A 17797-nucleotide genomic window follows, 5' to 3' on the forward strand; every position below is an offset into this window, starting at 1 on the left:
TAGTAACACCATGATGCATATAGTTAGTAACACCATGATGTATATAGTTAATAGCACCATGATGTATATAGTTAGTAACACAATGATGTATATAGTTATTAACACCACAATGTTTATAGTTAGTAGCAGCATGATGTGTGTAGATAGTAGAAGCTTGATGTGTGTAGTTAAAACACCATGATGTATATAGTTAGTAGCACCATGATGTATATACTTAGTAACACCGTGATGTATATACTTAATAACACCATGGTGTATATAGTTAGTAACAACCATGATGTATATAGTTAGTAACACCATGATGTATATAGTTAGTAGCACCATGATGTATATAGTTAGTAACACCATGATGTATATTGTTAGTAACAGTATGATGTATATAGTTAGAAACACCATGATGTAGAAAGTTAGTAACACCATGAGGTATATAGTTCGTAACACCACAATGTATATAGTTAGTAACACCATGATGCATATAGTTAGTAACACCATGATGTATATAGTTAATAGCACCATGATGTATATAGTTAGTAACACAATGATGTATATAGTTATTAACACCACAATGTTTATAGTTAGTAGCAGCATGATGTGTGTAGATAGTAGAAGCTTGATGTGTGTAGTTAAAACACCATGATGTATATAGTTAGTAGCACTATGATGTATATAGTTAGTAACACCGTGATGTATATACTTAATAACACCATGGTGTATATAGTTAGTAACAACCTTGATGTATATAGTTAGTAACACCATGATGTATATAGTTAGTAGCACCATGATGTATATAGTTAGTAACACCATGATGTATATTGTTAGTAACAGTATGATGTATATAGTTAGTAACACCATGATGTATATAGTTAGTAACACCGTGATGTATATAGTTAGTAACACCGTGATGTATATAGTTAGTAACATTGTGATGTATATAGTTAGTAACACCATGATGTATATAGTTTGTAACACCATGATGTACGTAGTTAGTAACACCATGATGTATATTATTAGTAACACCATGATGTATATAGTTAGTAACACCGTGATGTATATAGTTAGTAACACCGTGCTGTATATAGTTAGTAACACCATAATGTATATAGTTAGTAACACCGTGATGGATATAGTTAGTTACACCATGATGTACATAGTTAGTAACACCATGATGTATATTGTTAGTAACACCATGATGTATATAGTTAGTAGCAGCATGATGCATATAGTTAGTAACATTGTGATGTATATAGTTAGTAACACATGATGTATATAGTTAGAAACACCATGATGTATAAAGTTAGTAAAACCATGATGTATATAGTTAGTAACACCATGATGTACGTAGTTAGTAACACCATGATGTATATTGTTAGTAACACCATGATGTATATAGTTAGTAACACCGTGATGTATATAGTTAGTAACACCGTGATGTATATAGTTAGTAACACCATAATGTATATAGTTAGTAACACCGTGATGTATATAGTTAGTTACACCATGATGTACATAGTTAGTAACACCATGATGTATATTGTTAGTAACACCATGATGTATATAGTTAGTAGCAGCATGATGCATATAGTTAGTAACATTGTGATGTATATAGTTAGTAACACCATGATGTATATAGTTTGTAACACCATGATGTATATAGTTAGTAACACCATGATGTACTGTGTATATAGTTAGTAACACCATGATGTATATAGTTAGAAACACCATGATGTATAAAGTTAGTAAAACCATGATGTATATAGTTAGTAACACCGTGATGTATATAGTTAGTAACACCGTGATGTACTGTATATCGTTAGTAACACCATGATGTATATAGTTAGTAACATTGTGATGTATATAGTTAGTAACACCATGATGTATATAGTTAGTAGCACCATGATGTATATAGTTAGTTACACCATGATGTACATAGTTAGTAACACCATGATGTATATTGTTAGTAACATCATGATATATATAGTTAGTGGCACCATGTTGTATATAGCTAGTAACACCATGATGTATATAGTTAGAAACACCATGATGTAGAAAGTTAGTAACACCATGAGGTATATAGTTAGTAACACCATGATGTACTGTATATCGTTAGTAACACCATGATGTATATAGTTAGTAACATTGTGATGTATATAGTTAGTAACACCATGATGTATATAGTTAGTAGCACCATGATGTATATAGTTAGTTACACCATGATGTACATAGTTAGTAACACCATGATGTATATTGTTAGTAACACCACAATTTATATAGTTAGTAGCACCATTATGTATATAGCTAGTAACACCATGATGTATATAGTTAGTAACACCATAATGTATATAGTTAGTAACACCATGATATATATAGTTAGTAGCACCATGATGTATATAGTTAGTAACGTCATGGTGTATATAGTTAGTAACACCATGATGTATATAGCTAGTAACACCATGATATATATAGTTAGTAGCACCATTATGTATATAGCTAGTAACACCATAATGTATATAGTTAGTAACACCATGATATATATAGTTAGTAGCACCATGATGTATATAGTTAGTAACGTCATGATGTATATAGTTATTAACACCACAATGTGTGTAGTTAGTAGCAGCATGATGTGTGTAGATAGTAGAAGCATGATGTGTGTAGTTAGTAGCACCACATTGTGTGTAGTTTGAAACACCATGATGTATATAGTTAATAGCACCATGATTTATATAGTTAGTAACACCATGATGTAGAAAGTTAGTAACACCATGATGTATATAGTTAGTAGCACCATGATGTATAAAGTTAGTAACACCGTGATATATATAGATAGTAACACCACAATGTATATTGTTAGTAACATCATGATATATATAGTTAGTGGCACCATGTTGTATATAGCTAGTAACACCATGATGTATATAGTTAGAAACACCATGATGTAGAAAGTTAGTAACACCATGAGGTATATAGTTCGTAACACCACAATGTATATATTTAGTAACACCATGATGCATATAGTTAGTAACACCATGATGTATATAGTTAATAGCACCATGATGTATATAGTTAGTAACACAATGATGTATATAGTTATTAACACCACAATGTTTATAGTTAGTAGCAGCATGATGTGTGTAGATAGTAGAAGCTTGATGTGTGTAGTTAAAACACCATGATGTATATAGTTAGTAGCACCATGATGTATATACTTAGTAACACCGTGATGTATATACTTAATAACACCATGGTGTATATAGTTAGTAACAACCATGATGTATATAGTTAGTAACACCATGATGTATATAGTTAGTAGCACCATGATGTATATAGTTAGTAACACCATGATGTATATTGTTAGTAACAGTATGATGTATATAGTTAGTAACACCATGATGTATATAGTTAGTAACACCATGATGTACGTAGTTAGTAACACCATGATGTATATTGTTAGTAACACCATGATGTATATAGTTAGTAACACCGTGATGTATATAGTTAGTAACACCGTGATGTATATAGTTAGTAACACCATAATGTATATAGTTAGTAACACCGTGATGTATATAGTTAGTTACACCATGATGTACATAGTTAGTAACACCATGATGTATATTGTTAGTAACACCATGATGTATATAGTTAGTAGCAGCATGATGCATATAGTTAGTAACATTGTGATGTATATAGTTAGTAACACCATGATGTATATAGTTTGTAACACCATGATGTATATAGTTAGTAACACCATGATGTACTGTGTATATAGTTAGTAACACCATGATGTATATAGTTAGAAACACCATGATGTATAAAGTTAGTAAAACCATGATGTATATAGTTAGTAACACCGTGATGTATATAGTTAGTAACACCGTGATGTACTGTATATCGTTAGTAACACCATGATGTATATAGTTAGTAACATTGTGATGTATATAGTTAGTAACACCATGATGTATATAGTTAGTAGCACCATGATGTATATAGTTAGTTACACCATGATGTACATAGTTAGTAACACCATGATGTATATTGTTAGTAACATCATGATATATATAGTTAGTGGCACCATGTTGTATATAGCTAGTAACACCATGATGTATATAGTTAGAAACACCATGATGTAGAAAGTTAGTAACACCATGAGGTATATAGTTAGTAACACCATGATGTACTGTATATCGTTAGTAACACCACGATGTATATAGTTAGTAACATTGTGATGTATATAGTTAGTAACACCATGATGTATATAGTTAGTAGCACCATGATGTATATAGTTAGTTACACCATGATGTACATAGTTAGTAACACCATGATGTATATTGTTAGTAACACCACAATTTATATAGTTAGTAGCACCATTATGTATATAGCTAGTAACACCATGATGTATATAGTTAGTAACACCATAATGTATATAGTTAGTAACACCATGATATATATAGTTAGTAGCACCATGATGTATATAGTTAGTAACGTCATGATGTATATAGTTAGTAACACCATGATGTATATAGCTAGTAACACCATGATATATATAGTTAGTAGCACCATTATGTATATAGCTAGTAACACCATAATGTATATAGTTAGTAACACCATGATATATATAGTTAGTAGCACCATGATGTATATAGTTAGTAACGTCATGATGTATATAGTTATTAACACCACAATGTGTGTAGTTAGTAGCAGCATGATGTGTGTAGATAGTAGAAGCATGATGTGTGTAGTTAGTAGCACCACATTGTGTGTAGTTTGAAACACCATGATGTATATAGTTAATAGCACCATGATTTATATAGTTAGTAACACCATGATGTAAAAGTTAGTAACACCATGATGTATATAGTTAGTAGCACCATGATGTATAAAGTTAGTAACACCGTGATATATATAGATAGTAACACCACAATGTATATTGTTAGTAACATCATGATATATATAGTTAGTGGCACCATGTTGTATATAGCTAGTAACACCATGATGTATATAGTTAGAAACACCATGATGTAGAAAGTTAGTAACACCATGAGGTATATAGTTCGTAACACCACAATGTATATATTTAGTAACACCATGATGCATATAGTTAGTAACACCATGATGTATATAGTTAATAGCACCATGATGTATATAGTTAGTAACACAATGATGTATATAGTTATTAACACCACAATGTTTATAGTTAGTAGCAGCATGATGTGTGTAGATAGTAGAAGCTTGATGTGTGTAGTTAAAACACCATGATGTATATAGTTAGTAGCACCATGATGTATATACTTAGTAACACCGTGATGTATATACTTAATAACACCATGGTGTATATAGTTAGTAACAACCATGATGTATATAGTTAGTAACACCATGATGTATATAGTTAGTAGCACCATGATGTATATAGTTAGTAACACCATGATGTATATTGTTAGTAACAGTATGATGTATATAGTTAGTAACACCATGATGTATATAGTTAGTAACACCGTGATGTATATAGTTAGTAACACCGTGATGTATATAGTTAGTAACATTGTGATGTATATAGTTAGTAACACCATGATGTATATAGTTTGTAACACCATGATGTACGTAGTTAGTAACACCATGATGTATATTATTAGTAACACCATGATGTATATAGTTAGTAACACCACAATTTATATAGTTAGTAGCACCATTATGTATATAGCTAGTAACACCATGATGTATATAGTTAGTAACACCATAATGTATATAGTTAGTAACACCATGATATATATAGTTAGTAGCACCATGATGTATATAGTTAGTAACGTCATGGTGTATATAGTTAGTAACACCATGATGTATATAGCTAGTAACACCATGATATATATAGTTAGTAGCACCATTATGTATATAGCTAGTAACACCATAATGTATATAGTTAGTAACACCATGATATATATAGTTAGTAGCACCATGATGTATATAGTTAGTAACGTCATGATGTATATAGTTATTAACACCACAATGTGTGTAGTTAGTAGCAGCATGATGTGTGTAGATAGTAGAAGCATGATGTGTGTAGTTAGTAGCACCACATTGTGTGTAGTTTGAAACACCATGATGTATATAGTTAATAGCACCATGATTTATATAGTTAGTAACACCATGATGTAGAAAGTTAGTAACACCATGATGTATATAGTTAGTAGCACCATGATGTATAAAGTTAGTAACACCGTGATATATATAGATAGTAACACCACAATGTATATTGTTAGTAACATCATGATATATATAGTTAGTGGCACCATGTTGTATATAGCTAGTAACACCATGATGTATATAGTTAGAAACACCATGATGTAGAAAGTTAGTAACACCATGAGGTATATAGTTCGTAACACCACAATGTATATATTTAGTAACACCATGATGCATATAGTTAGTAACACCATGATGTATATAGTTAATAGCACCATGATGTATATAGTTAGTAACACAATGATGTATATAGTTATTAACACCACAATGTTTATAGTTAGTAGCAGCATGATGTGTGTAGATAGTAGAAGCTTGATGTGTGTAGTTAAAACACCATGATGTATATAGTTAGTAGCACCATGATGTATATACTTAGTAACACCGTGATGTATATACTTAATAACACCATGGTGTATATAGTTAGTAACAACCATGATGTATATAGTTAGTAACACCATGATGTATATAGTTAGTAGCACCATGATGTATATAGTTAGTAACACCATGATGTATATTGTTAGTAACAGTATGATGTATATAGTTAGTAACACCATGATGTATATAGTTAGTAACACCATGATGTACGTAGTTAGTAACACCATGATGTATATTGTTAGTAACACCATGATGTATATAGTTAGTAACACCGTGATGTATATAGTTAGTAACACCGTGATGTATATAGTTAGTAACACCATAATGTATATAGTTAGTAACACCGTGATGTATATAGTTAGTTACACCATGATGTACATAGTTAGTAACACCATGATGTATATTGTTAGTAACACCATGATGTATATAGTTAGTAGCAGCATGATGCATATAGTTAGTAACATTGTGATGTATATAGTTAGTAACACCATGATGTATATAGTTTGTAACACCATGATGTATATAGTTAGTAACACCATGATGTACTGTGTATATAGTTAGTAACACCATGATGTATATAGTTAGAAACACCATGATGTATAAAGTTAGTAAAACCATGATGTATATAGTTAGTAACACCGTGATGTATATAGTTAGTAACACCGTGATGTACTGTATATCGTTAGTAACACCATGATGTATATAGTTAGTAACATTGTGATGTATATAGTTAGTAACACCATGATGTATATAGTTAGTAGCACCATGATGTATATAGTTAGTTACACCATGATGTACATAGTTAGTAACACCATGATGTATATTGTTAGTAACATCATGATATATATAGTTAGTGGCACCATGTTGTATATAGCTAGTAACACCATGATGTATATAGTTAGAAACACCATGATGTAGAAAGTTAGTAACACCATGAGGTATATAGTTAGTAACACCATGATGTACTGTATATCGTTAGTAACACCACGATGTATATAGTTAGTAACATTGTGATGTATATAGTTAGTAACACCATGATGTATATAGTTAGTAGCACCATGATGTATATAGTTAGTTACACCATGATGTACATAGTTAGTAACACCATGATGTATATTGTTAGTAACACCACAATTTATATAGTTAGTAGCACCATTATGTATATAGCTAGTAACACCATGATGTATATAGTTAGTAACACCATAATGTATATAGTTAGTAACACCATGATATATATAGTTAGTAGCACCATGATGTATATAGTTAGTAACGTCATGATGTATATAGTTAGTAACACCATGATGTATATAGCTAGTAACACCATGATATATATAGTTAGTAGCACCATTATGTATATAGCTAGTAACACCATAATGTATATAGTTAGTAACACCATGATATATATAGTTAGTAGCACCATGATGTATATAGTTAGTAACGTCATGATGTATATAGTTATTAACACCACAATGTGTGTAGTTAGTAGCAGCATGATGTGTGTAGATAGTAGAAGCATGATGTGTGTAGTTAGTAGCACCACATTGTGTGTAGTTTGAAACACCATGATGTATATAGTTAATAGCACCATGATTTATATAGTTAGTAACACCATGATGTAGAAAGTTAGTAACACCATGATGTATATAGTTAGTAGCACCATGATGTATAAAGTTAGTAACACCGTGATATATATAGATAGTAACACCACAATGTATATTGTTAGTAACATCATGATATATATAGTTAGTGGCACCATGTTGTATATAGCTAGTAACACCATGATGTATATAGTTAGAAACACCATGATGTAGAAAGTTAGTAACACCATGAGGTATATAGTTCGTAACACCACAATGTATATATTTAGTAACACCATGATGCATATAGTTAGTAACACCATGATGTATATAGTTAATAGCACCATGATGTATATAGTTAGTAACACAATGATGTATATAGTTATTAACACCACAATGTTTATAGTTAGTAGCAGCATGATGTGTGTAGATAGTAGAAGCTTGATGTGTGTAGTTAAAACACCATGATGTATATAGTTAGTAGCACCATGATGTATATACTTAGTAACACCGTGATGTATATACTTAATAACACCATGGTGTATATAGTTAGTAACAACCATGATGTATATAGTTAGTAACACCATGATGTATATAGTTAGTAGCACCATGATGTATATAGTTAGTAACACCATGATGTATATTGTTAGTAACAGTATGATGTATATAGTTAGTAACACCATGATGTATATAGTTAGTAACACCGTGATGTATATAGTTAGTAACACCGTGATGTATATAGTTAGTAACATTGTGATGTATATAGTTAGTAACACCATGATGTATATAGTTTGTAACACCATGATGTACGTAGTTAGTAACACCATGATGTATATTATTAGTAACACCATGATGTATATAGTTAGTAACACCGTGATGTATATAGTTAGTAACACCGTGATGTATATAGTTAGTAACACCATAATGTATATAGTTAGTAACACCGTGATGGATATAGTTAGTTACACCATGATGTACATAGTTAGTAACACCATGATGTATATTGTTAGTAACACCATGATGTATATAGTTAGTAGCAGCATGATGCATATAGTTAGTAACATTGTGATGTATATAGTTAGTAACACATGATGTATATAGTTTGTAACACCATGATGTATATAGTTAGTAACACCATGATGTACTGTATATAGTTAGTAACACCATGATGTATATAGTTAGAAACACCATGATGTATAAAGTTAGTAACACCATGATGTATATAGTTAGTAACACCATGATGTACATAGTTAGTAACACCATGATGTATATTGTTAGTAACACCACGATTTATATAGTTAGTAACACCATGATGCATATTGTTAGTAACACAATTATGTATATAGTTAGTAACCCCATGATGTATATAGTTAGTAACACCATGATGTATATAGTTAGTAACACCATAACGTATATAGTTAGTAACACCATGATGTATATAGTTAGTAGCACCATTATGTATATAGCTAGTAACACCATGATGTATGTAGTTAGTAACACCATAATGTATATAGTTAGTAACACCATGATATATATAGTTAGTAGCACCATGATGTATATAGTTAGTAACGTCATGATGTATATAGTTAGTAACACCATGATGTATATAGCTAGTAACACCATGATATATATAGTTAGTAGCACCATTATGTATATAGCTAGTAACACCATAATGTATATAGTTAGTAACACCATGATATATATAGTTAGTAGCACCATGATGTATATAGTTAGTAACGTCATGATGTATATAGTTATTAACACCACAATGTGTGTAGTTAGTAGCAGCATGATGTGTGTAGATAGTAGAAGCATGATGTGTGTAGTTTGTAGCACCACATTGTGTGTAGTTTGAAACACCATGATGTATATAGTTAATAGCACCATGATTTATATAGTTAGTAACACCATAATGTAGAAAGTTAGTAACATCATGATATATATAGTTAGTGGCACCATGTTGTATATAGCTAGTAACACCATGATGTATATAGTTAGTAGCACCGTGATATATATAGATAGTAACACCACAATGTATATTGTTAGTAACATCATGATATATATAGTTAGTGGCACCATGTTGTATATAGCTAGTAACACCATGATATATATAGTTAGAAACACCATGATGTAGAAAGTTAGTAACACCATGAGGTATATAGTTCGTAACACCACAATGTATATAGTTAGTAACACCATGATGCATATAGTTAGTAACACCATGATGTATATAGTTAATAGCACCATGATGTATATAGTTAGTACCACAATGATGTATATAGTTATTAACACCACAATGTTTATAGTTAGTAGCAGCATGATGTGTGTAGATAGTAGAAACTTGATGTGTGTAGTTAAAACACCATGATGTATATAGTTATTAGCACCATGATGTATATAGTTAGTAACACCGTGATGTATATAGTTAATAACACCATGGTGTATATAGTTAGTAACAACCATGATGTATATAGTTAGTAACACCATGATGTATATAGTTAGTAGCACCATGATGTATATAGTTAGTAACACCATGATGTATATTGTTAGTAACAGTATGATGTATATAGTTAGTAACACCATGATGTATATAGTTAGTAACACCGTGATGTATATAGTTAGTAACACCGTGATGTATATGGTTAGTAACACCATAATGTATATAGTTAGTAACACTGTGATGTATATAGTTAGTTACACCATGATGTACATAGTTAGTAACACCATGATGTATATTGTTAGTAACACCATGATGTATATAGTTAGTAGCAGCATGATGCATATAGTTAGTGACATTGTGATGTATATAGTTAGTAACACCATGATGTATATAGTTTGTAACACCATGATGTACGTAGTTAGTAACACCATGATGTATATTATTAGTAACACCATGATGTATATAGTTAGTAACACCGTGATGTATATAGTTAGTAACACCATGATGTACATAGTTAGTAACACCATGATGTATATTGTTAGTAACACCATGATGTATATAGTTAGTAACACCATGATGCATATAGTTAGTAACACCATGATGTACTGTATATAGTTAGTAACACCATGATGTATATAGTTAGAAACACCATGATGTATAAAGTTAGTAACACCATGATGTATATAGTTAGTAACACCATGATGTACATAGTTAGTAACACCATGATGTATATTGTTAGTAACACCACGATTTATATAGTTAGTAACACCATGATGCATATTGTTAGTAACACAATTATGTATATAGTTAGTAACCCCATGATGTATATAGTTAGTAACACCATGATGTATATAGTTAGTAACACCATAACGTATATAGTTAGTAACACCATGATGTATATAGTTAGTAGCACCATTATGTATATAGCTAGTAACACCATGATGTATGTAGTTAGTAACACCATAATGTATATAGTTAGTAACACCATGATATATATAGTTAGTAGCACCATGATGTATATAGTTAGTAACGTCATGATGTATATAGTTAGTAACACCATGATGTATATAGCTAGTAACACCATGATATATATAGTTAGTAGCACCATTATGTATATAGCTAGTAACACCATAATGTATATAGTTAGTAACACCATGATATATATAGTTAGTAGCACCATGATGTATATAGTTAGTAACGTCATGATGTATATAGTTATTAACACCACAATGTGTGTAGTTAGTAGCAGCATGATGTGTGTAGATAGTAGAAGCATGATGTGTGTAGTTTGTAGCACCACATTGTGTGTAGTTTGAAACACCATGATGTATATAGTTAATAGCACCATGATTTATATAGTTAGTAACACCATGATGTAGAAAGTTAGTAACACCATGATGTATATAGTTAGTAGCACCATGATGTATATAGTTAGTAGCACCGTGATATATATAGATAGTAACACCACAATGTATATTGTTAGTAACATCATGATATATATAGTTAGTGGCACCATGTTGTATATAGCTAGTAACACCATGATGTATATAGTTAGAAACACCATGATGTAGAAAGTTAGTAACACCATGAGGTATATAGTTCGTAACACCACAATGTATATATTTAGTAACACCATGATGCATATAGTTAGTAACACCATGATGTATATAGTTAATAGCACCATGATGTATATAGTTAGTAACACAATGATGTATATAGTTATTAACACCACAATGTTTATAGTTAGTAGCAGCATGATGTGTGTAGATAGTAGAAGCTTGATGTGTGTAGTTAAAACACCATGATGTATATAGTTATTAGCACCATGATGTATATAGTTAGTAACACCGTGATGTATATAGTTAATAACACCATGGTGTATATAGTTAGTAACAACCATGATGTATATAGTTAGTAACACCATGATGTATATAGTTAGTAGCACCATGATGTATATAGTTAGTAACACCATGATGTATATTGTTAGTAACAGTATGATGTATATAGTTAGTAACACCATGATGTATATAGTTAGTAACACCGTGATGTATATAGTTAGTAACACCGTGATGTATATGGTTAGTAACACCATAATGTATATAGTTAGTAACACTGTGATGTATATAGTTAGTTACACCATGATGTACATAGTTAGTAACACCATGATGTATATTGTTAGTAACACCATGATGTATATAGTTAGTAGCAGCATGATGCATATAGTTAGTGACATTGTGATGTATATAGTTAGTAACACCATGATGTATATAGTTTGTAACACCATGATGTACGTAGTTAGTAACACCATGATGTATATTATTAGTAACACCATGATGTATATAGTTAGTAACACCGTGATGTATATAGTTAGTAACACCGTGATGTATATAGTTAGTAACACCATAATGTATATAGTTAGTAACACCGTGATGGATATAGTTAGTTACACCATGATGTACATAGTTAGTAACACCATGATGTATATTGTTAGTAACACCATGATGTATATAGTTAGTAGCAGCATGATGCATATAGTTAGTAACATTGTGATGTATATAGTTAGTAACACTATGATGTATATAGTTTGTAACACCATGATGCATATAGTTAGTAACACCATGATGTACTGTATATAGTTAGTAACACCATGATGTATATAGTTAGAAACACCATGATGTATAAAGTTAGTAACACCATGATGTATATAGTTAGTAACACCATGATGTACATAGTTAGTAACACCATGATGTATATTGTTAGTAACACCACGATTTATATAGTTAGTAACACCATGATGCATATTGTTAGTAACACAATTATGTATATAGTTAGTAACCCCATGATGTATATAGTTAGTAACACCATGATGTATATAGTTAGTAACACCATAACGTATATAGTTAGTAACACCATGATGTATATAGTTAGTAGCACCATTATGTATATAGCTAGTAACACCATGATGTATGTAGTTAGTAACACCATAATGTATATAGTTAGTAACACCATGATGTATATAGTTAGTAACACCATGATGTACATAGTTAGTAACACCATGATGTATATTGTTAGTAACACCACGATTTATATAGTTAGTAACACCATGATGCATATTGTTAGTAACACAATTATGTATATAGTTAGTAACCCCATGATGTATATAGTTAGTAACACCATGATGTATATAGTTAGTAACACCATAACGTATATAGTTAGTAACACCATGATGTATATAGTTAGTAGCACCATGATGTATATTGTTAGTAACGTCATGATGTATATAGTTAGTAACACCATGATGTATATAGCTAGTAACACCATGATATATATAGTTAGTAGCACCATGATGTATATAGTTAGTAACGTCATGATGTATATAGTTATTAACACCACAATGTGTGTAGTTAGTAGCAGCATGATGTGTGTAGATAGTAGAAGCATGATGTGTGTAGTTTGTAGCACCACATTGTGTGTAGTTTGAAACACCATGATGTATATAGTTAATAGCACCATGATTTATATAGTTAGTAACACCATGATGTAGAAAGTTAGTAACACCATGATGTATATAGTTAGTAGCACCGTGATATATATAGATAGTAACACCACAATGTATATTGTTAGTAACATCATGATATATATAGTTAGTGGCACCATGTTGTATATAGCTAGTAACACCATGATGTATATAGTTAGAAACACCATGATGTATATAGTTAGTAACACCGTGATGTATATAGTTAGTAACACCGTGATGTATATAGTTAGTAACACCGTAATGTATATAGTTAGTAACACTGTGATGTATATAGTTAGTTACACCATGATGTACATAGTTAGTAACACCATGATGTATATTGTTAGTAACACCATGATGTATATAGTTAGTAGCAGCATGATGCATATAGTTAGTAACATTGTGATGTATATAGTTAGTAACACCATGATGTATATAGTTTGTAACACCATGATGTACGTAGTTAGTAACACCATGATGTATATTATTAGTAACACCATGATGTATATAGTTAGTAACACCGTGATGTATATAGTTAGTAACACCGTGATGTATATAGTTAGTAACACCATAATGTATATAGTTAGTAACACCGTGATGGATATAGTTAGTTACACCATGATGTACATAGTTAGTAACACCATGATGTATATTGTTAGTAACACCATGATGTATATAGTTAGTAGCAGCATGATGCATATAGTTAGTAACATTGTGATGTATATAGTTAGTAACACCATGATGTATATAGTTTGTAACACCATGATGCATATAGTTAGTAACACCATGATGTACTGTATATAGTTAGTAACACCATGATGTATATAGTTAGAAACACCATGATGTATAAAGTTAGTAACACCATGATGTATATAGTTAGTAACACCATGATGTACATAGTTAGTAACACCATGATGTATATTGTTAGTAACACCACGATTTATATAGTTAGTAACACCATGATGCATATTGTTAGTAACACAATTATGTATATAGTTAGTAACCCCATGATGTATATAGTTAGTAACACAATGATGTATATAGTTAGTAACACCATAACGTATATAGTTAGTAACACCATGATGTATATAGTTAGTAGCACCATTATGTATATAGCTAGTAACACCATGATGTATGTAGTTAGTAACACCATAATGTATATAGTTAGTAACACCATGATGTATATAGTTAGTAACACCATGATGTACATAGTTAGTAACACCATGATGTACATAGTTAGTAACACCATGATGTATATTGTTAGTAACACCACGATTTATATAGTTAGTAACACCATGATGCATATTGTTAGTAACACAATTATGTATATAGTTAGTAACCCCATGATGTATATAGTTAGTAACACCATGATGTATATAGTTAGTAACACCATAACGTATATAGTTAGTAACACCATGATGTATATAGTTAGTAGCACCATGATGTATATTGTTAGTAACGTCATGATGTATATAGTTAGTAACACCATGATGTATATAGCTAGTAACACCATGATATATATAGTTAGTAGCACCATGATGTATATAGTTAGTAACGTCATGATGTATATAGTTATTAACACCACAATGTGTGTAGTTAGTAGCAGCATGATGTGTGTAGATAGTAGAAGCATGATGTGTGTAGTTTGTAGCACCACATTGTGTGTAGTTTGAAACACCATGATGTATATAGTTAATAGCACCATGATTTATATAGTTAGTAACACCATGATGTAGAAAGTTAGTAACACCATGATGTATATAGTTAGTAGCACCGTGATATATATAGATAGTAACACCACCATGTATATTGTTAGTAACATCATGATATATATAGTTAGTGGCACCATGTTGTATATAGCTAGTAACACCATGATGTATATAGTTAGAAACACCATGATGTATATAGTTAGTAACACCGTGATGTATATAGTTAGTAACACCGTGATGTATATAGTTAGTAACACCGTAATGTATATAGTTAGTAACACTGTGATGTATATAGTTAGTTACACCATGATGTACATAGTTAGTAACACCATGATGTATATTGTTAGTAACACCATGATGTATATAGTTAGTAGCAGCATGATGCATATAGTTAGTAACATTGTGATGTATATAGTTAGTAACACCATGATGTATATAGTTTGTAACACCATGATGTATATAGTTAGTAACACCGTGATGTACTGTATATAGTTAGTAACACCATGATGTATATAGTTAGAAACACCATGATGTATAAAGTTAGTAACACCATGATGTATATAGTTAGTAACACCATGATGTACATAGTTAGTCACACCATGATGTATATTGTTAGTAACACCACGATTTATATAGTTAGTAACACCATGATGCATAGTGTTAGTAACACAATGATGTATATAGTTAGTAACCCCATGATGTATATAGTTAGTAACACCATGATGTATATAGTTAGTAACACCATAACGTATATAGTTAGAAACACCATGATGTATATAGTTAATAGCACCATTATGTATATAGCTAGTAACACCATGATGTATATAGTTAGTAACACCATGATGTATATAGTTAGTAACACCATGATATATATAGTTAGTAGCACCATGATGTATATAGTTAGTAGCACCATGATGTATATAGTTAGTAACACCATGATGTAAATAGTTACTAACACCATGATACATATTGTTAGTAACACCATGATGTATATAGTTAGTAACACCATGATGTATATAGTTAGTAGCACCATGATTTATATAGTTAGTAACACCATGATGTATATAGTTAGTAGCACCATGATGTATATAGTTAGTAGCACCATGATGTATATAGTTAGTAACACCGTGATGTATATAGTTAGTAGCACCATGATTTATATAGTTAGTAACACCATGATGTATATAGTTAGTAACACCATGATGTATATAGTTTGTAGCGCCATGTTGTATATAGTTAGCAACGCCATGATATATATAGTTATTAACACCACAATGTGTGTAGTTAGTAGCAGCATGATGTGTGTAGATAGTAGAAGCATGATGTGTGTAGTTAGTAGCACCACATTGTGTGTAGTTTGAAACACCATGATGTATATAGTTAGTAGCACCATGATGTATATAGTTAGTAACACCGTGATGTATATAGTTAGTAGCACCATGATTTATATAGTTAGAAATACCATGATGTATATAGTTATTAACATCATGATGTATATAGTTAGTAACACCATGATGTATATAGTTTGTAACACCATGATGTATATAGTTAGTAACACCATGATGTATATAGTTAGTAACACCATTATGTATATAGTTAGTAGCACCATGATGTATACAGTTAGTAACACCATGATGTATATAGTTAGTAGCACCATTATGTATATAGTTAGTAACACCATGATGTATATAGTTAGAAACACCATGATGTAGATAGTTAGCAACGCCATGATGTATATAGTTATTAACACCACAATGTGTGTAGTTAGTAGCAGCATGATGTGTGTAGATAGTAGAAGCATGATGTGTGTAGTTAGTAGCACCACATTGTGTGTAGTTTGAAACACCATGATGTATATAGTTAGTAGCACCATGATTTATATAGTTAGTAACACCATGATGTATATAGTTAGTAGCACCATGATGTATATAGTTAGTAACACCAT

The sequence above is a fragment of the Oncorhynchus nerka genome, linkage group LG24 (genome assembly GCF_034236695.1).
Source record: "Oncorhynchus nerka isolate Pitt River linkage group LG24, Oner_Uvic_2.0, whole genome shotgun sequence".
In the NCBI taxonomy this organism is placed as follows: Eukaryota; Metazoa; Chordata; class Actinopteri; order Salmoniformes; family Salmonidae; genus Oncorhynchus; species Oncorhynchus nerka.